Source organism: Schistocerca nitens, chromosome 6 (genome assembly GCF_023898315.1).
Source record: "Schistocerca nitens isolate TAMUIC-IGC-003100 chromosome 6, iqSchNite1.1, whole genome shotgun sequence".
Lineage (NCBI taxonomy): Eukaryota > Metazoa > Arthropoda > Insecta > Orthoptera > Acrididae > Schistocerca > Schistocerca nitens.
In genome coordinates, this window is record NC_064619.1 from 115,824,666 (window position 1) to 115,849,733 (window position 25,068).

At 48.8% G+C, this 25,068-nt stretch overlaps 25 non-coding genes across 25 annotated transcripts; all 25 read right to left on the minus strand.

Moving 5' to 3' along the window:
• Nucleotides 1–2,144: 2,144 nt before the first annotated feature.
• Nucleotides 2,145–2,218, minus strand: Trnan-guu (transfer RNA asparagine (anticodon GUU)). Its single transcript has one exon. It is a non-coding gene; the product is annotated as a tRNA-Asn (tRNA).
• Nucleotides 2,219–2,612: 394 nt separating this feature from the next.
• Nucleotides 2,613–2,686, minus strand: Trnan-guu (transfer RNA asparagine (anticodon GUU)). The gene has a single exon. It is a non-coding gene; the product is annotated as a tRNA-Asn (tRNA).
• A 333-nt stretch (nt 2,687–3,019) lies between these two features.
• Trnat-cgu (transfer RNA threonine (anticodon CGU)) lies at nt 3,020–3,091 on the minus strand. Its single transcript has one exon. It is a non-coding gene; the product is annotated as a tRNA-Thr (tRNA).
• Nucleotides 3,092–3,779: 688 nt separating this feature from the next.
• On the minus strand, nt 3,780–3,853 carry Trnan-guu (transfer RNA asparagine (anticodon GUU)). Its single transcript has one exon. It is a non-coding gene; the product is annotated as a tRNA-Asn (tRNA).
• Nucleotides 3,854–4,186: 333 nt separating this feature from the next.
• Nucleotides 4,187–4,258, minus strand: Trnat-cgu (transfer RNA threonine (anticodon CGU)). Its single transcript has one exon. It is a non-coding gene; the product is annotated as a tRNA-Thr (tRNA).
• A 688-nt stretch (nt 4,259–4,946) lies between these two features.
• Trnan-guu (transfer RNA asparagine (anticodon GUU)) lies at nt 4,947–5,020 on the minus strand. Its single transcript has one exon. It is a non-coding gene; the product is annotated as a tRNA-Asn (tRNA).
• Nucleotides 5,021–11,729: 6,709 nt separating this feature from the next.
• Nucleotides 11,730–11,803, minus strand: Trnan-guu (transfer RNA asparagine (anticodon GUU)). The gene has a single exon. It is a non-coding gene; the product is annotated as a tRNA-Asn (tRNA).
• A 333-nt stretch (nt 11,804–12,136) lies between these two features.
• On the minus strand, nt 12,137–12,208 carry Trnat-cgu (transfer RNA threonine (anticodon CGU)). The gene has a single exon. It is a non-coding gene; the product is annotated as a tRNA-Thr (tRNA).
• A 688-nt stretch (nt 12,209–12,896) lies between these two features.
• On the minus strand, nt 12,897–12,970 carry Trnan-guu (transfer RNA asparagine (anticodon GUU)). The gene has a single exon. It is a non-coding gene; the product is annotated as a tRNA-Asn (tRNA).
• A 333-nt stretch (nt 12,971–13,303) lies between these two features.
• Trnat-cgu (transfer RNA threonine (anticodon CGU)) lies at nt 13,304–13,375 on the minus strand. The gene has a single exon. It is a non-coding gene; the product is annotated as a tRNA-Thr (tRNA).
• Nucleotides 13,376–14,398: 1,023 nt separating this feature from the next.
• Trnan-guu (transfer RNA asparagine (anticodon GUU)) lies at nt 14,399–14,472 on the minus strand. Its single transcript has one exon. It is a non-coding gene; the product is annotated as a tRNA-Asn (tRNA).
• A 333-nt stretch (nt 14,473–14,805) lies between these two features.
• On the minus strand, nt 14,806–14,877 carry Trnat-cgu (transfer RNA threonine (anticodon CGU)). Its single transcript has one exon. It is a non-coding gene; the product is annotated as a tRNA-Thr (tRNA).
• A 688-nt stretch (nt 14,878–15,565) lies between these two features.
• Trnan-guu (transfer RNA asparagine (anticodon GUU)) lies at nt 15,566–15,639 on the minus strand. The gene has a single exon. It is a non-coding gene; the product is annotated as a tRNA-Asn (tRNA).
• A 333-nt stretch (nt 15,640–15,972) lies between these two features.
• Trnat-cgu (transfer RNA threonine (anticodon CGU)) lies at nt 15,973–16,044 on the minus strand. The gene has a single exon. It is a non-coding gene; the product is annotated as a tRNA-Thr (tRNA).
• Nucleotides 16,045–16,732: 688 nt separating this feature from the next.
• On the minus strand, nt 16,733–16,806 carry Trnan-guu (transfer RNA asparagine (anticodon GUU)). The gene has a single exon. It is a non-coding gene; the product is annotated as a tRNA-Asn (tRNA).
• A 333-nt stretch (nt 16,807–17,139) lies between these two features.
• Nucleotides 17,140–17,211, minus strand: Trnat-cgu (transfer RNA threonine (anticodon CGU)). The gene has a single exon. It is a non-coding gene; the product is annotated as a tRNA-Thr (tRNA).
• A 688-nt stretch (nt 17,212–17,899) lies between these two features.
• Nucleotides 17,900–17,973, minus strand: Trnan-guu (transfer RNA asparagine (anticodon GUU)). The gene has a single exon. It is a non-coding gene; the product is annotated as a tRNA-Asn (tRNA).
• A 333-nt stretch (nt 17,974–18,306) lies between these two features.
• On the minus strand, nt 18,307–18,378 carry Trnat-cgu (transfer RNA threonine (anticodon CGU)). The gene has a single exon. It is a non-coding gene; the product is annotated as a tRNA-Thr (tRNA).
• A 1,480-nt stretch (nt 18,379–19,858) lies between these two features.
• On the minus strand, nt 19,859–19,932 carry Trnan-guu (transfer RNA asparagine (anticodon GUU)). The gene has a single exon. It is a non-coding gene; the product is annotated as a tRNA-Asn (tRNA).
• Nucleotides 19,933–20,265: 333 nt separating this feature from the next.
• On the minus strand, nt 20,266–20,337 carry Trnat-cgu (transfer RNA threonine (anticodon CGU)). Its single transcript has one exon. It is a non-coding gene; the product is annotated as a tRNA-Thr (tRNA).
• A 674-nt stretch (nt 20,338–21,011) lies between these two features.
• Trnan-guu (transfer RNA asparagine (anticodon GUU)) lies at nt 21,012–21,085 on the minus strand. Its single transcript has one exon. It is a non-coding gene; the product is annotated as a tRNA-Asn (tRNA).
• A 333-nt stretch (nt 21,086–21,418) lies between these two features.
• Nucleotides 21,419–21,490, minus strand: Trnat-cgu (transfer RNA threonine (anticodon CGU)). The gene has a single exon. It is a non-coding gene; the product is annotated as a tRNA-Thr (tRNA).
• A 2,272-nt stretch (nt 21,491–23,762) lies between these two features.
• Nucleotides 23,763–23,836, minus strand: Trnan-guu (transfer RNA asparagine (anticodon GUU)). Its single transcript has one exon. It is a non-coding gene; the product is annotated as a tRNA-Asn (tRNA).
• A 333-nt stretch (nt 23,837–24,169) lies between these two features.
• Trnat-cgu (transfer RNA threonine (anticodon CGU)) lies at nt 24,170–24,241 on the minus strand. The gene has a single exon. It is a non-coding gene; the product is annotated as a tRNA-Thr (tRNA).
• Nucleotides 24,242–24,915: 674 nt separating this feature from the next.
• Nucleotides 24,916–24,989, minus strand: Trnan-guu (transfer RNA asparagine (anticodon GUU)). Its single transcript has one exon. It is a non-coding gene; the product is annotated as a tRNA-Asn (tRNA).
• Between the last annotated feature and the right edge of the window lie 79 nt (nt 24,990–25,068).

Here is a 25,068-nt window from a genome sequence, read left to right on the forward strand (position 1 = left end):
CATCAACCAAGGCATCCGAAGGAGTAGCAGGGCAAGAGGAATCAGAAGAAGGAGCCAACAAGGGGAAAACTGCATCAGGAACATCGGCACCGGCATCAGAAGGTGTAGGGATTGGATGTGTAGGAGGTGGAGAGATAGGTTTGGAATCCGCTGAAGCGGAGCGCGCAGTACTAGGAGCGATTTTCCGACAAACAGCTGGCTGCACCGAAGTGTCGTCAACATGTTGTGATGCCTGTGTCGGGGGGGATGTCAACACCACCTCGACCGAATGTTGTGGCTCGTGCGCCGACGGTGGGGCAGCAAGTTTGACGTCAGCAGGCAAAGCAGGAGACACAGCGGGAACAGAATCCGAAACAGGCATGGGAGATTCCGGAATTCTCTCGGCAGATTCGCAAACCGGCTGCGAAACAGCAGCTTCATCATCAGTGCTACCGGTATCACTAGCACGACGGCGTTTGTTATTGGAAACAGACGGGATCGGTGTAGGAGCAGCCGATACATCTGGGCGAGCGGGTAACGGGGGAAAACCTGCATCAGAGGAGGGTGTCACCCGTTGTGAAGAATCTACTGCAAGAGGCTGACAAGAAACAGTGGAGGAAGCTGCTGGCACAAGATCGGCAACCGTTAATTTGCGGCGTTGTGCTAGCCCATTTTGAAGCACAAACACCCGCTTAGGGCAATTAGCACGAACATGACCATTCTCATTACATAGAAAACACGTACCAACTTGCCCCTCATAAGTAAGATGAACACGATAACCACATACAACCAGATGGGACGGTATATTCGACTTAATATGCATTTCAACCGATCTGACACCATTATAACATTGCAGCTTATGTTGTGCAGACCAACGTTCATTTCGAATTGACCGAACAGTACCATAACCAAGCAAAGCGTCCTTGAGATAACTGTTTTCAACTTCAGGGGGTAAATTATAAACCCGAACTGTGGTATACGTAATTTCAGCATTTGAAACAGTAACACTGCTAACAGAACCATCTCTATGACGGAACGACACTTGCTCACCATGTTTAAGTAAAATCCTATCTAGCAAAACCGGGTTCAACAATTTCACAAAAAAGCAGTACAGTTCTGTATCAAAATACGCCGTATGTACCTGGTCCGATGTAATGCCAATCGTATCCACAATCCATTCGTGAATTTCCAACGAAGTTGGTTGCACATTCCTGGTGGCCTTGTTAAACTGAAAACTGAGAGTACACTTCCGCGGAAACAACCGGGAAGCCATAACACTTAACTAATGCGGCAAAAGCCGCTATACAACACAAGACACAAAACAAACGTTAAGGCGACGAAACAACGAAGAAAAGAAGACAAAGAAACGTCACACACAGAAAGTAAATAGTCACAACCCAAGATAACGGCGGATCGAATACACAGCACGTCCGATCGCTGTCGCGTCTCAAGCGGAACACCACTGAGCTAAGAAGGCGGCAGCTTAGCGTTTGTGAGCTATCCCCGAATTGTCACTTCATCATACTGAATCTTGCAGCCCTCGACCAGATATCGGATTTGGCACACAGCTGCTGCAGGGGGTGTCCACATTGCCGTTTTCCAAATCTCTTGACTGTTTCGCCCTTACGATCGACGACGAGCGTCGGGCCACCAGAAGTTTGCGGTCTGCACAATCCTGTCCTAGTGCACAGCTTGTGGGATAGCGTGGCTCGACTGCGAAATGCGCCTTTCGGCTCCTCTCTCTGGCTACAGTATGCTGTTGTCCACAGTGGCACTGGCGTTGCCCATGGGGCTTCATGTAAGGCGACTGCACGTCTCTCGGCCAACAGCGGCCCACTGCAGATCGACACTTAAGAGACACCAAATACAAATCGACATCGAGAGACAGGCCCTGTCATATGGCAGTCGCGACGTATACGCTGAAATTGAATGTAAAGAATACGTCTTTTGTAGTGGGCGTCGCTCTACTGCAGTGCACACATGACGAATAAATAGGAAAAGAGTAGAACGTCTGTGTAGGGCCATGTTTTTACCTACAGTGTCACTTGGCTGAATGTGTATAAGACTCTGTGGCATCACTCAAACACAGGCAAATTGTCACGCTAGCTGTGTATCTCTAACAAAGTTGACGTATGTCCTCACCTCGGTGCCGGTTAAAACGATTTCGCCCCCGGGTGGGCTCGAACCACCAACCTTTCGGTTAACAGCCGAACGCGCTAGCCGATTGCGCCACGGAGGCCTTGAATTTGGCTCACTTGTGCTCTGTATATCAACGCAATTCGTCTCTCGGCCAACAGCGGCCCACTGCAGATCGACACTTAAGAGACACCAAATACAAATCGACATCGAGAGACAGGCCCTGTCATATGGCAGTCGCGACGTATACGCTGAAATTGAATGTAAAGAATACGTCTTTTGTAGTGGGCGTCGCTCTACTGCAGTGCACACATGACGAATAAATAGGAAAAGAGTAGAACGTCTGTGTAGGGCCATGTTTTTACCTACAGTGTCACTTGGCTGAATGTGTATAAGACTCTGTGGCATCACTCAAACACAGGCAAATTGTCACGCTAGCTGTGTATCTCTAACAAAGTTGACGTATGTCCTCACCTCGGTGCCGGTTAAAACGATTTCGCCCCCGGGTGGGCTCGAACCACCAACCTTTCGGTTAACAGCCGAACGCGCTAGCCGATTGCGCCACGGAGGCCTTGAATTTGGCTCACTTGTGCTCTGTATATCAACGCAATTCGTATACCTTCTGCAGGAATCTCGCAGAATGGTAGCATCTGCTTGCGCCTCTTCACATGGATAACGTGCATGCACACTGTAGCGAGGCTCGTACACGAATGACATCGCCAAGCATGACATTATACTACAAAATGCATACAAACCACTGTTGTGCCAATGCATTCAGAAAACCTCTGAGGCCAGTAGAATACTTTTCATAGGCTGTAGAACATCCCTTTCATTCAGTGTACTGCCATGTGTTAGATGCTGCTCGAGATAGCTCCGCTCCTTGCAGGAAGGTTAAAAAAATGAATGCCTTCTGTGAGGTTCGAACTCACGACCCCTGGTTTACGAGACCAGTGCTCTACCACTGAGCTAAGAAGGCGGCAGCTTAGCATTTGTGAGCTATCCCCGAATTGTCACTTCATCATACTGAATCTTGCAGCCCTCGACCAGATATCGGATTTGGCACACAGCTGCTGCAGGGGGTGTCCACATTGCCGTTTTCCAAATCTCTTGACTGTTTCGCCCTTACGATCGACGACGAGCGTCGGGCCACCAGAAGTTTGCGGTCTGCACAATCCTGTCCTAGTGCACAGCTTGTGGGATAGCGTGGCTCGACTGCGAAATGCGCCTTTCGGCTCCTCTCTCTGGCTACAGTATGCTGTTGTCCACAGTGGCACTGGCGTTGCCCATGGGGCTTCACGTAAGGCGACTGCACGTCTCTCGGCCAACAGCGGCCTACTGCAGATCGACACTTAAGAGACACCAAATACAAATCGACATCGAGAGACAGGCCCTGTCATATGGCAGTCGCGACGTATACGCTGAAATTGAATGTAAAGAATACGTCTTTTGTAGTGGGCGTCGCTCTACTGCAGTGCACACATGACGAATAAATAGGAAAAGAGTAGAACGTCTGTGTAGGGCCATGTTTTTACCTACAGTGTCACTTGGCTGAATGTGTATAAGACTCTGTGGCATCACTCAAACACAGGCAAATTGTCACGCTAGCTGTGTATCTCTAACAAAGTTGACGTATGTCCTCACCTCGGTGCCGGTTAAAACGATTTCGCCCCCGGGTGGGCTCGAACCACCAACCTTTCGGTTAACAGCCGAACGCGCTAGCCGATTGCGCCACGGAGGCCTTGAATTTGGCTCACTTGTGCTCTGTATATCAACGCAATTCGTATACCTTCTGCAGGAATCTCGCAGAATGGTAGCATCTGCTTGCGCCTCTTCACATGGATAACGTGCATGCACACTGTAGCGAGGCTCGTACACGAATGACATCGCCAAGCATGACATTATACTACAAAATGCATACAAACCACTGTTGTGCCAATGCATTCAGAAAACCTCTGAGGCCAGTAGAATACTTTTCATAGGCTGTAGAACATCCCTTTCATTCAGTGTACTGCCATGTGTTAGATGCTGCTCGAGATAGCTCCGCTCCTTGCAGGAAGGTTAAAAAAATGAATGCCTTCTGTGAGGTTCGAACTCACGACCCCTGGTTTACGAGACCAGTGGTCTACCACTGAGCTAAGAAGGCGGCAGCTTAGCGTTTGTGAGCTATCCCCGAATTGTCACTTCATCATACTGAATCTTGCAGCCCTCGACCAGATATCGGATTTGGCACACAGCTGCTGCAGGGGGTGTCCACATTGCCGTTTTCCAAATCTCTTGACTGTTTCGCCCTTACGATCGACGACGAGCGTCGGGCCACCAGAAGTTTGCGGTCTGCACAATCCTGTCCTAGTGCACAGCTTGTGGGATAGCGTGGCTCGACTGCGAAATGCGCCTTTCGGCTCCTCTCTCTGGCTACAGTATGCTGTTGTCCACAGTGGCACTGGCGTTGCCCATGGGGCTTCATGTAAGGCGACTGCACGTCTCTCGGCCAACAGCGGCCCACTGCAGATCGACACTTAAGAGACACCAAATACAAATCGACATCGAGAGACAGGCCCTGTCATATGGCAGTCGCGACGTATACGCTGAAATTGAATGTAAAGAATACGTCTTTTGTAGTGGGCGTCGCTCTACTGCAGTGCACACATGACGAATAAATAGGAAAAGAGTAGAACGTCTGTGTAGGGCCATGTTTTTACCTACAGTGTCACTTGGCTGAATGTGTATAAGGCTCTGTGGCATCACTCAAACACAGGCAAATTGTCACGCTAGCTGTGTATCTCTAACAAAGTTGACGTATGTCCTCACCTCGGTGCCGGTTAAAACGATTTCGCCCCCGGGTGGGCTCGAACCACCAACCTTTCGGTTAACAGCCGAACGCGCTAGCCGATTGCGCCACGGAGGCCTTGAATTTGGCTCACTTGTGCTCTGTATATCAACGCAATTCGTATACCTTCTGCAGGAATCTCGCAGAATGGTAGCATCTGCTTGCGCCTCTTCACATGGATAACGTGCATGCACACTGTAGCGAGGCTCGTACACGAATGACATCGCCAAGCATGACATTATACTACAAAATGCATACAAACCACTGTTGTGCCTATGCATTCAGAAAACCTCTGAGGCCAGTAGAATACTTTTCATAGGCTGTAGAACATCCCTTTCATTCAGTGTACTGCCATGTGTTAGATGCTGCTCGAGATAGCTCCGCTCCTTGCAGGAAGGTTAAAAAAATGAATGCCTTCTGTGAGGTTCGAACTCACGACCCCTGGTTTACGAGACCAGTGGTCTACCACTTTTTTTTTTTTTTTTTATTTTTTTTATCAAATGCAGCTGCGAGATGCACAGGAGTAACAAAGCACTGCACGATGCGGCGACATACGAAATCCACTGCCCAGCTACGCGTTCGCAACTAACAAAATGCCGACCCTGCCAGGATTCGAACCTGGAATCTTCTGATCCGTAGTCAGACGCGTTATCTTTTTTTTTTTGTTTTTTACCACTTTTTTGGACTGCTCTACCACTTGTTGTGCGTGAAAGCCAGGGATCCTAACCACTTTTTTGTTGTTTTTTTTTCCATACCATAGTAATGACCCAGGGCAGCTCGGTGGAGGCGTGTTGGGCAGGGGTCGAATCCCGAGGCCTGGCCATGACGTCTCCTCCTCCCTGCACTGAAGCACAGTCGCACCAAGACGTAGTAATTGTCCTTGGTTCAGAGTCTTATGATACTTATAGGTGGACACGGGGGTTATGATGCGTCGTCTATCCAAACAGGTAAAAGCTTGGCAGGAAGGCAAAAGAACTAAGAACTAGCGAGAATGTCTTCCGTATCATGAAGTGAGATCAGTATGCCCCTATACCGGTGCCATTAATGCATCTGGCGCAGGAATGATCAATAGAAGTGGAAACTTAACCAATCCCCTGCTTTTCGAAAACAATACTAAGCATATTCGCAAAGTCCCTTTTAAGATGTGGGAAAGATTTTTGCGTCCAGTACTCATGAAGCATGTAACCAATAAACGAAATAAAATCGGAAATACCATCACCATCAACCACTGCAAAAATGTAACGGCCAAGAAGCCACATAATGGTGTTGTTCTTTGTCCGGGGATAAAAAACCGTGTCCGGCCAGCAGAGGATATCAGTTGTAAATGCCGATTCCGAACTCCTGGTGAGTAACGCCAATTGTCGGCGCAGCCAGTACCACATGCGAAGACGGTCAGCGCAGGTAAATCGGTGTGGGAGCGTATCAACACAACCACACGTTTGACAAAGCGGAGAGACACATAGACCTATACGATGAAGGCGTTCGTTCGTAGGAATCAGCTGATTAACCACCTTATACCATAGGGAGGCAACAGTTGCTGAATGAACGGGTAAGCTAATATTCGTCCATATGTTACGCCAATTAAAACGGGGATACTGCAAAACAATCGGGTTGGAAGAAAAAGACCTGTGCCATTTGGCAAGCAGTGTTCGCGTAGTAAAAACAGGACGACGTTGTAAGTGGAGATCCAGGTAACTAATCTCAATGTAGAAGTCCCGAACATGTCGTAGCTTCGCATTTAGAGACCCTACGTTAATAGGCGGTGACAAGCTCGCAGGACGAACGACATGGAGTAATCGCGAAGTAACAGTCGGGGACTCAGAAAATAAAAGATGGAGGGTTCGCTTAACATAAAGGGCAGCAGCCTTGACACGGACATCGGTGAACGACAAGCCGCCCTCAAGACGCGGCTTCGTAAAAACATCACAACGTAATTTAAAAATGTGCCCCCGCCAAATATATCTGTTAATAAGCTGGACCATTTTTGCACCCTGCATTCGGGGAAGCGGAAACAACTGAGCAACGTAATATACTTTACATAAAACATAAGTGTCTAATACACGCTTTTTTTGCAGTAGCGATATCGAACGCCATGAGTGTTCGAATAAAACACCTTGAAGCTTGGAAATGGCCACTTGCCAATTTTTTGCAGCCATACGAAGAGGACACCGTTCAAGATAGATACCTAAATGTGTATGGTGTTCAACAGCCATAACCCACGGAATAACCACACGTTCAAAGCCCCGCAAATTCAGGAGTTTGCTTTTACGGGGGTTAATACGAGAACCTGAGGCTGCAGAAAATTTATCTAGTTCCATTTTCAACAGCGGCACTTCTGCGGCGGAACGAAGCAAAACAACCAAATCATCAGCATAAGCTGTTGCTGTCTGGGTAACCCCAGAGATCGTAAGACCACGAAGTGTCGAGTTGAGACGTGTGAGGAGTGGTTGAAGGGAGAGAGCATAAAGGGTCATGGATAAAGGGCTACCTTGCGGGACGCCACGTTTAATATCAATGACCTTCGTCAGCTGGCCATTAATGTCAATCTTAGCAGAAATGCCAGTCGTCATATTCTTAAGTACCAGCAGCGCCTTTTCATTAAAACCGAGTCGGCGCAGCAGAAGCTCTAAAAACGAATGGGACACACGATCAAAAGCCTTACTAAAATCAACAAATAAAAGCGCACAGGAAATATTGGTGACAGCGACAATCGACACAATATCGCGATACCCCGCCAGAGGCGTCAAGATGGAGCGCCCCGGAAAGCAGCTTTGACAAGGAGTTATCACAGGTGTAAGCAAGAGGGATAGACGTGCATTAACAGCCCTAGCAGCCGTCTTATAATCAAAATTTAAAAGGGTTAAAGGACGAAAGTCACTAGCTGTCTTCAAACCAGCAGCTTTCGGTATCAGGACTACCGTACCTCTCTTGAAATCGGCTGGAATTGAGCCACCATTCAAAATTTCATTTACTATATCCGTAAAAACAGGCCCTATAATAGTCCAAAAGCGAACAAAAAACTCCTTAGGAAGGCCATCCGGACCAGGAGATTTGTGAGATGGGGAACAAGCAATAAAAGCCGAAATTTCGTCTGCAGTAAAAGGAGCTAAAAATTCCGTATTGTGGTCCTCTGTTAAAACTGATGGGATAGCAGTTAAAATCTCGTCTTTATCAACCGCATCAGAATCAGCCACATCATATAAGGTCTCATAGTAGCAGGTAAGTTCATGGGTTATTTGATTCTGTAAGGTAAGCCGGCGACCATCAGCTGCCATAAGACCGTCAATCAATACACGTCGACGGTTCTTTTGGTGACGAAACAGATGGTACATAGAAGTCATTTCATGTGCTAAGATGGACGGTGGTTTAGATTTAAGCTTCAATCCTTCCATCTGCAGTCGTTTAATACTAAGGAGCTTGGCTTTAATTTTCCGAATCTCAGAAAGGTGGGCACATGTCATTCTAGAAGTATCATAAAGTTCGCGAAGCACCGAATAATAATACTCAAAAGTCAGTTTCAGATCTCGCGCTCTTTGATAACTGTAGGACATTAAAGTGCGGCGTAGTTTTGGCTTCGCACAGTGGATCCACCAGTGAAGCTTTGACGGATAGTATCGCAGAGAACGTAAACACATGTCCCAAGCCGTCTGTATTAGAGGTTCGATGTCAGGGTCATCGAGCAAGGAGACATTTAATTTCCACAGCGGCCGATAAAGTTTAAGAGGCTGACGCTCCAAATTAATTATAACCGCAAGGGCACAATGATCCGTAAAACTGGCTGGAATAACATCTACATTTAAAACAGAAGCACTAAGGGGATCAGAAATATACAATCGGTCAAGGCGACTACTAGAGGTGGCAGTAAAAAATGTAAATTTAACTAAAGTGGGGTGTTTAACCTCCCACGCATCGCGTAGTCGTAGTTGACGTACAAGAGAATGTAGCTCGAAACAATAATTAAAATGAGGGGATTGGTCCTTAGCTTGTAATACACAATTAAAATCACCCCCCAATATCAAAGTCGCAGGATTTTTGCGTAAAAGATAAATCAGATCCTCTTTATAAAAACGAGATCTTTCCTGCCGTTTGCTGGAACCAGAGGGGGCGTAAATATTAACCAAGGTTGTGTCAAATAACCGACAACCAATACCCCTTCCCGAGTCTAAGAGCTCAATTTCGGTAACGGGGATACCGTCACGAATTAGTAAGGCAGTACCTGTGGAAAACTCAGGCGCAAAATTTATAATAGTGCGAAAGCCAGGAACAAACAGGTGTGCAACGGAGACTTCCTGCAGGAAAACAACATCAGCTGCAGAGTCATAAATAAACTGCTGCAGAGACGCTAACTTCAGAGCAGATTGAATGCTATTGATATTTAAGGTAATAAACGTGTACGCCTGCAACATCAACCAAAAAAGAGAAAACGAACCCTAATTACACCACATTAGAAGCAACTACATCCACATCATCAACATCAGACATGGCAGAGGGTGATTGCCCGGAATCAACGGAATCAGAGTCATCCTTTGCATGCTTGTGTTTTTTCCGCACCGCGTGAAGATTGGGGGGCACTTTCACCCGACGGCGTATCTGATGCACACCAGTTTCAAGAGCAGGTGGAGTGGGGGGTTCGAGATCAGGCACATCAACCAAGGCATCCGAAGGAGTAGCAGGGCAAGAGGAATCAGAAGAAGGAGCCAACAAGGGGAAAACTGCATCAGGAACATCGGCACCGGCATCAGAAGGTGTAGGGATTGGATGTGTAGGAGGTGGAGAGATAGGTTTGGAATCCGCTGAAGCGGAGCGCGCAGTACTAGGAGCGATTTTCCGACAAACAGCTGGCTGCACCGAAGTGTCGTCAACATGTTGTGATGCCTGTGTCGGGGGGGATGTCAACACCACCTCGACCGAATGTTGTGGCTCGTGCGCCGACGGTGGGGCAGCAAGTTTGACGTCAGCAGGCAAAGCAGGAGACACAGCGGGAACAGAATCCGAAACAGGCATGGGAGATTCCGGAATTCTCTCGGCAGATTCGCAAACCGGCTGCGAAACAGCAGCTTCATCATCAGTGCTACCGGTATCACTAGCACGACGGCGTTTGTTATTGGAAACAGACGGGATCGGTGTAGGAGCAGCCGATACATCTGGGCGAGCGGGTAACGGGGGAAAACCTGCATCAGAGGAGGGTGTCACCCGTTGTGAAGAATCTACTGCAAGAGGCTGACAAGAAACAGTGGAGGAAGCTGCTGGCACAAGATCGGCAACCGTTAATTTGCGGCGTTGTGCTAGCCCATTTTGAAGCACAAACACCCGCTTAGGGCAATTAGCACGAACATGACCATTCTCATTACATAGAAAACACGTACCAACTTGCCCCTCATAAGTAAGATGAACACGATAACCACATACAACCAGATGGGACGGTATATTCGACTTAATATGCATTTCAACCGATCTGACACCATTATAACATTGCAGCTTATGTTGTGCAGACCAACGTTCATTTCGAATTGACCGAACAGTACCATAACCAAGCAAAGCGTCCTTGAGATAACTGTTTTCAACTTCAGGGGGTAAATTATAAACCCGAACTGTGGTATACGTAATTTCAGCATTTGAAACAGTAACACTGCTAACAGAACCATCTCTATGACGGAACGACACTTGCTCACCATGTTTAAGTAAAATCCTATCTAGCAAAACCGGGTTCAACAATTTCACAAAAAAGCAGTACAGTTCTGTATCAAAATACGCCGTATGTACCTGGTCCGATGTAATGCCAATCGTATCCACAATCCATTCGTGAATTTCCAACGAAGTTGGTTGCACATTCCTGGTGGCCTTGTTAAACTGAAAACTGAGAGTACACTTCCGCGGAAACAACCGGGAAGCCATAACACTTAACTAATGCGGCAAAAGCCGCTATACAACACAAGACACAAAACAAACGTTAAGGCGACGAAACAACGAAGAAAAGAAGACAAAGAAACGTCACACACAGAAAGTAAATAGTCACAACCCAAGATAACGGCGGATCGAATACACAGCACGTCCGATCGCTGTCGCGTCTCAAGCGGAACACCACTGAGCTAAGAAGGCGGCAGCTTAGCGTTTGTGAGCTATCCCCGAATTGTCACTTCATCATACTGAATCTTGCAGCCCTCGACCAGATATCGGATTTGGCACACAGCTGCTGCAGGGGGTGTCCACATTGCCGTTTTCCAAATCTCTTGACTGTTTCGCCCTTACGATCGACGACGAGCGTCGGGCCACCAGAAGTTTGCGGTCTGCACAATCCTGTCCTAGTGCACAGCTTGTGGGATAGCGTGGCTCGACTGCGAAATGCGCCTTTCGGCTCCTCTCTCTGGCTACAGTATGCTGTTGTCCACAGTGGCACTGGCGTTGCCCATGGGGCTTCATGTAAGGCGACTGCACGTCTCTCGGCCAACAGCGGCCCACTGCAGATCGACACTTAAGAGACACCAAATACAAATCGACATCGAGAGACAGGCCCTGTCATATGGCAGTCGCGACGTATACGCTGAAATTGAATGTAAAGAATACGTCTTTTGTAGTGGGCGTCGCTCTACTGCAGTGCACACATGACGAATAAATAGGAAAAGAGTAGAACGTCTGTGTAGGGCCATGTTTTTACCTACAGTGTCACTTGGCTGAATGTGTATAAGACTCTGTGGCATCACTCAAACACAGGCAAATTGTCACGCTAGCTGTGTATCTCTAACAAAGTTGACGTATGTCCTCACCTCGGTGCCGGTTAAAACGATTTCGCCCCCGGGTGGGCTCGAACCACCAACCTTTCGGTTAACAGCCGAACGCGCTAGTCGATTGCGCCACGGAGGCCTTGAATTTGGCTCACTTGTGCTCTGTATATCAACGCAATTCGTATACCTTCTGCAGGAATCTCGCAGAATGGTAGCATCTGCTTGCGCCTCTTCACATGGATAACGTGCATGCACACTGTAGCGAGGCTCGTACACGAATGACATCGCCAAGCATGACATTATACTACAAAATGCATACAAACCACTGTTGTGCCTATGCATTCAGAAAACCTCTGAGGCCAGTAGAATACTTTTCATAGGCTGTAGAACATCCCTTTCATTCAGTGTACTGCCATGTGTTAGATGCTGCTCGAGATAGCTCCGCTCCTTGCAGGAAGGTTAAAAAAATGAATGCCTTCTGTGAGGTTCGAACTCACGACCCCTGGTTTACGAGACCAGTGGTCTACCACTGAGCTAAGAAGGCGGCAGCTTAGCGTTTGTGAGCTATCCCCGAATTGTCACTTCATCATACTGAATCTTGCAGCCCTCGACCAGATATCGGATTTGGCACACAGCTGCTGCAGGGGGTGTCCACATTGCCGTTTTCCAAATCTCTTGACTGTTTCGCCCTTACGATCGACGACGAGCGTCGGGCCACCAGAAGTTTGCGGTCTGCACAATCCTGTCCTAGTGCACAGCTTGTGGGATAGCGTGGCTCGACTGCGAAATGCGCCTTTCGGCTCCTCTCTCTGGCTACAGTATGCTGTTGTCCACAGTGGCACTGGCGTTGCCCATGGGGCTTCATGTAAGGCGACTGCACGTCTCTCGGCCAACAGCGGCCCACTGCAGATCGACACTTAAGAGACACCAAATACAAATCGACATCGAGAGACAGGCCCTGTCATATGGCAGTCGCGACGTATACGCTGAAATTGAATGTAAAGAATACGTCTTTTGTAGTGGGCGTCGCTCTACTGCAGTGCACACATGACGAATAAATAGGAAAAGAGTAGAACGTCTGTGTAGGGCCATGTTTTTACCTACAGTGTCACTTGGCTGAATGTGTATAAGACTCTGTGGCATCACTCAAACACAGGCAAATTGTCACGCTAGCTGTGTATCTCTAACAAAGTTGACGTATGTCCTCACCTCGGTGCCGGTTAAAACGATTTCGCCCCCGGGTGGGCTCGAACCACCAACCTTTCGGTTAACAGCCGAACGCGCTAGCCGATTGCGCCACGGAGGCCTTGAATTTGGCTCACTTGTGCTCTGTATATCAACGCAATTCGTATACCTTCTGCAGGAATCTCGCAGAATGGTAGCATCTGCTTGCGCCTCTTCACATGGATAACGTGCATGCACACTGTAGCGAGGCTCGTACACGAATGACATCGCCAAGCATGACATTATACTACAAAATGCATACAAACCACTGTTGTGCCTATGCATTCAGAAAACCTCTGAGGCCAGTAGAATACTTTTCATAGGCTGTAGAACATCCCTTTCATTCAGTGTACTGCCATGTGTTAGATGCTGCTCGAGATAGCTCCGCTCCTTGCAGGAAGGTTAAAAAAATGAATGCCTTCTGTGAGGTTCGAACTCACGACCCCTGGTTTACGAGACCAGTGGTCTACCACTGAGCTAAGAAGGCGGCAGCTTAGCGTTTGTGAGCTATCCCCGAATTGTCACTTCATCATACTGAATCTTGCAGCCCTCGACCAGATATCGGATTTGGCACACAGCTGCTGCAGGGGGTGTCCACATTGCCGTTTTCCAAATCTCTTGACTGTTTCGCCCTTACGATCGACGACGAGCGTCGGGCCACCAGAAGTTTGCGGTCTGCACAATCCTGTCCTAGTGCACAGCTTGTGGGATAGCGTGGCTCGACTGCGAAATGCGCCTTTCGGCTCCTCTCTCTGGCTACAGTATGCTGTTGTCCACAGTGGCACTGGCGTTGCCCATGGGGCTTCATGTAAGGCGACTGCACGTCTCTCGGCCAACAGCGGCCCACTGCAGATCGACACTTAAGAGACACCAAATACAAATCGACATCGAGAGACAGGCCCTGTCATATGGCAGTCGCGACGTATACGCTGAAATTGAATGTAAAGAATACGTCTTTTGTAGTGGGCGTCGCTCTACTGCAGTGCACACATGACGAATAAATAGGAAAAGAGTAGAACGTCTGTGTAGGGCCATGTTTTTACCTACAGTGTCACTTGGCTGAATGTGTATAAGACTCTGTGGCATCACTCAAACACAGGCAAATTGTCACGCTAGCTGTGTATCTCTAACAAAGTTGACGTATGTCCTCACCTGCACGTCTCTCGGCCAACAGCGGCCCACTGCAGATCGACACTTAAGAGACACCAAATACAAATCGACATCGAGAGACAGGCCCTGTCATATGGCAGTCGCGACGTATACGCTGAAATTGAATGTAAAGAATACGTCTTTTGTAGTGGGCGTCGCTCTACTGCAGTGCACACATGACGAATAAATAGGAAAAGAGTAGAACGTCTGTGTAGGGCCATGTTTTTACCTACAGTGTCACTTGGCTGAATGTGTATAAGACTCTGTGGCATCACTCAAACACAGGCAAATTGTCACGCTAGCTGTGTATCTCTAACAAAGTTGACGTATGTCCTCACCTCGGTGCCGGTTAAAACGATTTCGCCCCCGGGTGGGCTCGAACCACCAACCTTTCGGTTAACAGCCGAACGCGCTAGCCGATTGCGCCACGGAGGCCTTGAATTTGGCTCACTTGTGCTCTGTATATCAACGCAATTCGTATACCTTCTGCAGGAATCTCGCAGAATGGTAGCATCTGCTTGCGCCTCTTCACATGGATAACGTGCATGCACACTGTAGCGAGGCTCGTACACGAATGACATCGCCAAGCATGACATTATACTACAAAATGCATACAAACCACTGTTGTGCCAATGCATTCAGAAAACCTCTGAGGCCAGTAGAATACTTTTCATAGGCTGTAGAACATCCCTTTCATTCAGTGTACTGCCATGTGTTAGATGCTGCTCGAGATAGCTCCGCTCCTTGCAGGAAGGTTAAAAAAATGAATGCCTTCTGTGAGGTTCGAACTCACGACCCCTGGTTTACGAGACCAGTGCTCTACCACTGAGCTAAGAAGGCGGCAGCTTAGCATTTGTGAGCTATCCCCGAATTGTCACTTCATCATACTGAATCTTGCAGCCCTCGACCAGATATCGGATTTGGCACACAGCTGCTGCAGGGGGTGTCCACATTGCCGTTTTCCAAATCTCTTGACTGTTTCGCCCTTACGATCGACGACGAGCGTCGGGCCACCAGAAGTTTGCGGTCTGCACAATCCTGTCCTAGTGCACAGCTTGTGGGATAGCGTGGCTCGACTGCGAAATGCGCCTTTCGGCTCCTCTCTCTGGCTACAGTATGCTGTTGTCCACAGTGGCACTGGCGTTGCCCATGGGGCTTCACGTAAGGCGACTGCACGTCTCTCGGCCAACAGCGGCCTACTGCAGATCGACACTTAAGAGACACCAAATACAAATAGACATCGAGAGACAGGCCCTGTCATATGGCAGTCGCGACGTATACGCTGAAATTGAATGTAAAGAATACGTCTTTTGTAGTGGGCGTCGCTCTACTGCAGTGCACACATGACGAATAAATAGGAAAAGAGTAGAACGTCTGTGTAGGGCCATGTTTTTACCTACAGTGTCACTTGGCTGAATGTGTATAAGACTCTGTGGCATCACTCAAACACAGGCAAATTGTCACGCTAGCTGTGTATCTCTAACAAAGTTGACGTATGTCCTCACCTCGGTGCCGGTTAAAACGATTTCGCCCCCGGGTGGGCTCGAACCACCAACCTTTCGGTTAACAGCCGAACGCGCTAGTCGATTGCGCCACGGAGGCCTTGAATTTGGCTCACTTGTGCTCTGTATATCAACGCAATTCGTATACCTTCTGCAGGAATCTCGCAGAATGGTAGCATCTGCTTGCGCCTCTTCACATGGATAACGTGCATGCACACTGTAGCGAGGCTCGTACACGAATGACATCGCCAAGCATGACATTATACTACAAAATGCATACAAACCACTGTTGTGCCTATGCATTCAGAAAACCTCTGAGGCCAGTAGAATACTTTTCATAGGCTGTAGAACATCCCTTTCATTCAGTGTACTGCCATGTGTTAGATGCTGCTCGAGATAGCTCCGCTCCTTGCAGGAAGGTTAAAAAAATGAATGCCTTCTGTGAGGTTCGAACTCACGACCCCTGGTTTACGAGACCAGTGGTCTACCACTGAGCTAAGAAGGCGGCAGCTTAGCGTTTGTGAGCTATCCCCGAATTGTCACTTCATCATACTGAATCTTGCAGCCCTCGACCAGATATCGGATTTGGCACACAGCTGCTGCAGGGGGTGTCCACATTGCCGTTTTCCAAATCTCTTGACTGTTTCGCCCTTACGATCGACGACGAGCGTCGGGCCACCAGAAGTTTGCGGTCTGCACAATCCTGTCCTAGTGCACAGCTTGTGGGATAGCGTGGCTCGACTGCGAAATGCGCCTTTCGGCTCCTCTCTCTGGCTACAGTATGCTGTTGTCCACAGTGGCACTGGCGTTGCCCATGGGGCTTCACGTAAGGCGACTGCACGTCTCTCGGCCAACAGCAGCCCACTGCAGATCGACACTTAAGAGACACCAAATACAAATCGACATCGAGAGACAGGCCCTGTCATATGGCAGTCGCGACGTATACGCTGAAATTGAATGTAAAGAATACGTCTTTTGTAGTGGGCGTCGCTCTACTGCAGTGCACACATGACGAATAAATAGGAAAAGAGTAGAACGTCTGTGTAGGGCCATGTTTTTACCTACAGTGTCACTTGGCTGAATGTGTATAAGACTCTGTGGCATCACTCAAACACAGCCAAATTGTCACGCTAGCTGTGTATCTCTAACAAAGTTGACGTATGTCCTCACCTCGGTGCCGGTTAAAACGATTTCGCCCCCGGGTGGGCTCGAACCACCAACCTTTCGGTTAACAGCCGAACGCGCTAGCCGATTGCGCCACGGAGGCCTTGAATTTGGCTCACTTGTGCTCTGTATATCAACGCAATTCGTATACCTTCTGCAGGAATCTCGCAGAATGGTAGCATCTGCTTGCGCCTCTTCACATGGATAACGTGCATGCACACTGTAGCGAGGCTCGTACACGAATGACATCGCCAAGCATGACATTATACTACAAAATGCATACAAACCACTGTTGTGCCTATGCATTCAGAAAACCTCTGAGGCCAGTAGAATACTTTTCATAGGCTGTAGAACATCCCTTTCATTCAGTGTACTGCCATGTGTTAGATGCTGCTCGAGATAGCTCCGCTCCTTGCAGGAAGGTTAAAAAAATGAATGCCTTCTGTGAGGTTCGAACTCACGACCCCTGGTTTACGAGACCAGTGCTCTACCACTGAGCTAAGAAGGCGGCAGCTTAGCGTTTGTGAGCTATCCCCGAATTGTCACTTCATCATACTGAATCTTGCAGCCCTCGACCAGATATCGGATTTGGCACACAGCTGCTGCAGGGGGTGTCCACATTGCCGTTTTCCAAATCTCTTGACTGTTTCGCCCTTACGATCGACGACGAGCGTCGGGCCACCAGAAGTTTGCGGTCTGCACAATCCTGTCCTAGTGCACAGCTTGTGGGATAGCGTGGCTCGACTGCGAAATGCGCCTTTCGGCTCCTCTCTCTGGCTACAGTATGCTGTTGTCCACAGTGGCACTGGCGTTGCCCATGGGGCTTCACGTAAGGCGACTGCACGTCTCTCGGCCAACAGCAGCCCACTGCAGATCGACACTTAAGAGACACCAAATACAAATCGACATCGAGAGACAGGCCCTGTCATATGGCAGTCGCGACGTATACGCTGAAATTGAATGTAAAGAATACGTCTTTTGTAGTGGGCGTCGCTCTACTGCAGTGCACACATGACGAATAAATAGGAAAAGAGTAGAACGTCTGTGTAGGGCCATGTTTTTACCTACAGTGTCACTTGGCTGAATGTGTATAAGACTCTGTGGCATCACTCAAACACAGCCAAATTGTCACGCTAGCTGTGTATCTCTAACAAAGTTGACGTATGTCCTCACCTCGGTGCCGGTTAAAACGATTTCGCCCCCGGGTGGGCTCGAACCACCAACCTTTCGGTTAACAGCCGAACGCGCTAGCCGATTGCGCCACGGAGGCCTTGAATTTGGCTCACTTGTGCTCTGTATATCAACGCAATTCGTATACCTTCTGCAGGAATCTCGCAGAATGGTAGCATCTGCTTGCGCCTCTTCACATGGATAACGTGCATGCACACTGTAGCGAGGCTCGTACACGAATGACATCGCCAAGCATGACATTATACTACAAAATGCATACAAACCACTGTTGTGCCTATGCATTCAGAAAACCTCTGAGGCCAGTAGAATACTTTTCATAGGCTGTAGAACATCCCTTTCATTCAGTGTACTGCCATGTGTTAGATGCTGCTCGAGATAGCTCCGCTCCTTGCAGGAAGGTTAAAAAAATGAATGCCTTCTGTGAGGTTCGAACTCACGACCCCTGGTTTACGAGACCAGTGCTCTACCACTGAGCTAAGAAGGCGGCAGCTTAACGTTTGTGAGCTATCCCCGAATTGTCACTTCATCATACTGAATCTTGCAGCCCTCGACCAGATATCGGATTTGGCACACAGCTGCTGCAGGGGGTGTCCACATTGCCGTTTTCCAAATCTCTTGACTGTTTCGCCCTTACGATCGACGACGAGCGTCGGGCCACCAGAAGTTTGCGGTCTGCACAATCCTGTCCTAGTGCACAGCTTGTGGGATAGCGTGGCTCGACTGCGAAATGCGCCTTTCGGCTCCTCTCTCTGGCTACAGTATGCTGTTGTCCACAGTGGCACTGGCGTTGCCCATGGGGCTTCATGTAAGGCGACTGCACGTCTCTCGGCCAACAGCGGCCCACTGCAGATCGACACTTAAGAGACACCAAATACAAATCGACATCGAGAGACAGGCCCTGTCATATGGCAGTCGCGACGTATACGCTGAAATTGAATGTAAAGAATACGTCTTTTGTAGTGGGCGTCGCTCTACTGCAGTGCACACATGACGAATAAATAGGAAAAGAGTAGAACGTCTGTGTAGGGCCATGTTTTTACCTACAGTGTCACTTGGCTGAATGTGTATAAGACTCTGTGGCATCACTCAAACACAGGCAAATTGTCACGCTAGCTGTGTATCTCTAACAAAGTTGACGTATGTCCTCACCTCGGTGCCGGTTAAAACGATTTCGCCCCCGGGTGGGCTCGAACCACCAACCACCAACCGACTGCACGTCTCTCGGCCAACAGCGGCCCACTGCAGATCGACACTTAAGAGACACCAAATACAAATCGACATCGAGAGACAGGCCCTGTCATATGGCAGTCGCGACGTATACGCTGAAATTGAATGTAAAGAATACGTCTTTTGTAGTGGGCGTCGCTCTACTGCAGTGCACACATGACGAATAAATAGGAAAAGAGTAGAACGTCTGTGTAGGGCCATGTTTTTACCTACAGTGTCACTTGGCTGAATGTGTATAAGACTCTGTGGCATCACTCAAACACAGGCAAATTGTCACGCTAGCTGTGTATCTCTAACAAAGTTGACGTATGTCCTCACCTCGGTGCCGGTTAAAACGATTTCGCCCCCGGGTGGGCTCGAACCACCAACCACCAACCGACTGCACGTCTCTCGGCCAACAGCGGCCCACTGCAGATCGACACTTAAGAGACACCAAATACAAATCGACATCGAGAGACAGGCCCTGTCATATGGCAGTCGCGACGTATACGCTGAAATTGAATGTAAAGAATACGTCTTTTGTAGTGGGCGTCGCTCTACTGCAGTGCACACATGACGAATAAATAGGAAAAGAGTAGAACGTCTGTGTAGGGCCATGTTTTTACCTACAGTGTCACTTGGCTGAATGTGTATAAGACTCTGTGGCATCACTCAAACACAGGCAAATTGTCACGCTAGCTGTGTATCTCTAACAAAGTTGACGTATGTCCTCACCTCGGTGCCGGTTAAAACGATTTCGCCCCCGGGTGGGCTCGAACCACCAACCTTTCGGTTAACAGCCGAACGCGCTAGCCGATTGCGCCACGGAGGCCTTGAATTTGGCTCACTTGTGCTCTGTATATCAACGCAATTCGTATACCTTCTGCAGGAATCTCGCAGAATGGTAGCATCTGCTTGCGCCTCTTCACATGGATAACGTGCATGCACACTGTAGCGAGGCTCGTACACGAATGACATCGCCAAGCATGACATTATACTACAAAATGCATACAAACCACTGTTGTGCCAATGCATTCAGAAAACCTCTGAGGCCAGTAGAATACTTTTCATAGGCTGTAGAACATCCCTTTCATTCAGTGTACTGCCATGTGTTAGATGCTGCTCGAGATAGCTCCGCTCCTTGCAGGAAGGTTAAAAAAATGAATGCCTTCTGTGAGGTTCGAACTCACGACCCCTGGTTTACGAGACCAGTGCTCTACCACTGAGCTAAGAAGGCGGCAGCTTAGCGTTTGTGAGCTATCCCCGAATTGTCACTTCATCATACTGAATCTTGCAGCCCTCGACCAGATATCGGATTTGGCACACAGCTGCTGCAGGGGGTGTCCACATTGCCGTTTTCCAAATCTCTTGACTGTTTCGCCCTTACGATCGACGACGAGCGTCGGGCCACCAGAAGTTTGCGGTCTGCACAATCCTGTCCTGGGATAGCGTGGCTCGACTGCGAAATGCGCCTTTCGGCTCCTCTCTCTGGCTACAGTATGCTGTTGTCCACAGTGGCACTGGCGTTGCCCATGGGGCTTCACGTAAGGCGACTGCACGTCTCTCGGCCAACAGCGGCCTACTGCAGATCGACACTTAAGAGACACCAAATACAAATCGACATCGAGAGACAGGCCCTGTCATATGGCAGTCGCGACGTATACGCTGAAATTGAATGTAAAGAATACGTCTTTTGTAGTGGGCGTCGCTCTACTGCAGTGCACACATGACGAATAAATAGGAAAAGAGTAGAACGTCTGTGTAGGGCCATGTTTTTACCTACAGTGTCACTTGGCTGAATGTGTATAAGACTCTGTGGCATCACTCAAACACAGCCAAATTGTCACGCTAGCTGTGTATCTCTAACAAAGTTGACGTATGTCCTCACCTCGGTGCCGGTTAAAACGATTTCGCCCCCGGGTGGGCTCGAACCACCAACCTTTCGGTTAACAGCCGAACGCGCTAGCCGATTGCGCCACGGAGGCCTTGAATTTGGCTCACTTGTGCTCTGTATATCAACGCAATTCGTATACCTTCTGCAGGAATCTCGCAGAATGGTAGCATCTGCTTGCGCCTCTTCACATGGATAACGTGCATGCACACTGTAGCGAGGCTCGTACACGAATGACATCGCCAAGCATGACATTATACTACAAAATGCATACAAACCACTGTTGTGCCTATGCATTCAGAAAACCTCTGAGGCCAGTAGAATACTTTTCATAGGCTGTAGAACATCCCTTTCATTCAGTGTACTGCCATGTGTTAGATGCTGCTCGAGATAGCTCCGCTCCTTGCAGGAAGGTTAAAAAAATGAATGCCTTCTGTGAGGTTCGAACTCACGACCCCTGGTTTACGAGACCAGTGCTCTACCACTGAGCTAAGAAGGCGGCAGCTTAACGTTTGTGAGCTATCCCCGAATTGTCACTTCATCATACTGAATCTTGCAGCCCTCGACCAGATATCGGATTTGGCACACAGCTGCTGCAGGGGGTGTCCACATTGCCGTTTTCCAAATCTCTTGACTGTTTCGCCCTTACGATCGACGACGAGCGTCGGGCCACCAGAAGTTTGCGGTCTGCACAATCCTGTCCTAGTGCACAGCTTGTGGGATAGCGTGGCTCGACTGCGAAATGCGCCTTTCGGCTCCTCTCTCTGGCTACAGTATGCTGTTGTCCACAGTGGCACTGGCGTTGCCCATGGGGCTTCATGTAAGGCGACTGCACGTCTCTCGGCCAACAGCGGCCCACTGCAGATCGACACTTAAGAGACACCAAATACAAATCGACATCGAGAGACAGGCCCTGTCATATGGCAGTCGCGACGTATACGCTGAAATTGAATGTAAAGAATACGTCTTTTGTAGTGGGCGTCGCTCTACTGCAGTGCACACATGACGAATAAATAGGAAAAGAGTAGAACGTCTGTGTAGGGCCATGTTTTTACCTACAGTGTCACTTGGCTGAATGTGTATAAGACTCTGTGGCATCACTCAAACACAGGCAAATTGTCACGCTAGCTGTGTATCTCTAACAAAGTTGACGTATGTCCTCACCTCGGTGCCGGTTAAAACGATTTCGCCCCCGGGTGGGCTCGAACCACCAACCACCAACCGACTGCACGTCTCTCGGCCAACAGCGGCCCACTGCAGATCGACACTTAAGAGACACCAAATACAAATCGACATCGAGAGACAGGCCCTGTCATATGGCAGTCGCGACGTATACGCTGAAATTGAATGTAAAGAATACGTCTTTTGTAGTGGGCGTCGCTCTACTGCAGTGCACACATGACGAATAAATAGGAAAAGAGTAGAACGTCTGTGTAGGGCCATGTTTTTACCTACAGTGTCACTTGGCTGAATGTGTATAAGACTCTGTGGCATCACTCAAACACAGGCAAATTGTCACGCTAGCTGTGTATCTCTAACAAAGTTGACGTATGTCCTCACCTCGGTGCCGGTTAAAACGATTTCGCCCCCGGGTGGGCTCGAACCACCAACCACCAACCGACTGCACGTCTCTCGGCCAACAGCGGCCCACTGCAGATCGACACTTAAGAGACACCAAATACAAATCGACATCGAGAGACAGGCCCTGTCATATGGCAGTCGCGACGTATACGCTGAAATTGAATGTAAAGAATACGTCTTTTGTAGTGGGCGTCGCTCTACTGCAGTGCACACATGACGAATAAATAGGAAAAGAGTAGAACGTCTGTGTAGGGCCATGTTTTTACCTACAGTGTCACTTGGCTGAATGTGTATAAGACTCTGTGGCATCACTCAAACACAGGCAAATTGTCACGCTAGCTGTGTATCTCTAACAAAGTTGACGTATGTCCTCACCTCGGTGCCGGTTAAAACGATTTCGCCCCCGGGTGGGCTCGAACCACCAACCACCAACCGACTGCACGTCTCTCGGCCAACAGCGGCCCACTGCAGATCGACACTTAAGAGACACCAAATACAAATCGACATCGAGAGACAGGCCCTGTCATATGGCAGTCGCGACGTATACGCTGAAATTGAATGTAAAGAATACGTCTTTTGTAGTGGGCGTCGCTCTACTGCAGTGCACACATGACGAATAAATAGGAAAAGAGTAGAACGTCTGTGTAGGGCCATGTTTTTACCTACAGTGTCACTTGGCTGAATGTGTATAAGACTCTGTGGCATCACTCAAACACAGGCAAATTGTCACGCTAGCTGTGTATCTCTAACAAAGTTGACGTATGTCCTCACCTCGGTGCCGGTTAAAACGATTTCGCCCCCGGGTGGGCTCGAACCACCAACCACCAACCGACTGCACGTCTCTCGGCCAACAGCGGCCCACTGCAGATCGACACTTAAGAGACACCAAATACAAATCGACATCGAGAGACAGGCCCTGTCATATGGCAGTCGCGACGTATACGCTGAAATTGAATGTAAAGAATACGTCTTTTGTAGTGGGCGTCGCTCTACTGCAGTGCACACATGACGAATAAATAGGAAAAGAGTAGAACGTCTGTGTAGGGCCATGTTTTTACCTACAGTGTCACTTGGCTGAATGTGTATAAGACTCTGTGGCATCACTCAAACACAGGCAAATTGTCACGCTAGCTGTGTATCTCTAACAAAGTTGACGTATGTCCTCACCTCGGTGCCGGTTAAAACGATTTCGCCCCCGGGTGGGCTCGAACCACCAACCTTTCGGTTAACAGCCGAACGCGCTAGCCGATTGCGCCACGGAGGCCTTGAATTTGGCTCACTTGTGCTCTGTATATCAACGCAATTCGTATACCTTCTGCAGGAATCTCGCAGAATGGTAGCATCTGCTTGCGCCTCTTCACATGGATAACGTGCATGCACACTGTAGCGAGGCTCGTACACGAATGACATCGCCAAGCATGACATTATACTACAAAATGCATACAAACCACTGTTGTGCCAATGCATTCAGAAAACCTCTGAGGCCAGTAGAATACTTTTCATAGGCTGTAGAACATCCCTTTCATTCAGTGTACTGCCATGTGTTAGATGCTGCTCGAGATAGCTCCGCTCCTTGCAGGAAGGTTAAAAAAATGAATGCCTTCTGTGAGGTTCGAACTCACGACCCCTGGTTTACGAGACCAGTGCTCTACCACTGAGCTAAGAAGGCGGCAGCTTAGCGTTTGTGAGCTATCCCCGAATTGTCACTTCATCATACTGAATCTTGCAGCCCTCGACCAGATATCGGATTTGGCACACAGCTGCTGCAGGGGGTGTCCACATTGCCGTTTTCCAAATCTCTTGACTGTTTCGCCCTTACGATCGACGACGAGCGTCGGGCCACCAGAAGTTTGCGGTCTGCACAATCCTGTCCTGGGATAGCGTGGCTCGACTGCGAAATGCGCCTTTCGGCTCCTCTCTCTGGCTACAGTATGCTGTTGTCCACAGTGGCACTGGCGTTGCCCATGGGGCTTCACGTAAGGCGACTGCACGTCTCTCGGCCAACAGCGGCCTACTGCAGATCGACACTTAAGAGACACCAAATACAAATCGACATCGAGAGACAGGCCCTGTCATATGGCAGTCGCGACGTATACGCTGAAATTGAATGTAAAGAATACGTCTTTTGTAGTGGGCGTCGCTCTACTGCAGTGCACACATGACGAATAAATAGGAAAAGAGTAGAACGTCTGTATAGGGCCATGTTTTTACCTACAGTGTCACTTGGCTGAATGTGTATAAGGCTCTGTGGCATCACTCAAACACAGCCAAATTGTCACGCTAGCTGTGTATCTCTAACAAAGTTGACGTATGTCCTCACCTCGGTGCCGGTTAAAACGATTTCGCCCCCGGGTGGGCTCGAACCACCAACCTTTCGGTTAACAGCCGAACGCGCTAGCCGATTGCGCCACGGAGGCCTTGAATTTGGCTCACTTGTGCTCTGTATATCAACGCAATTCGTATACCTTCTGCAGGAATCTCGCAGAATGGTAGCAT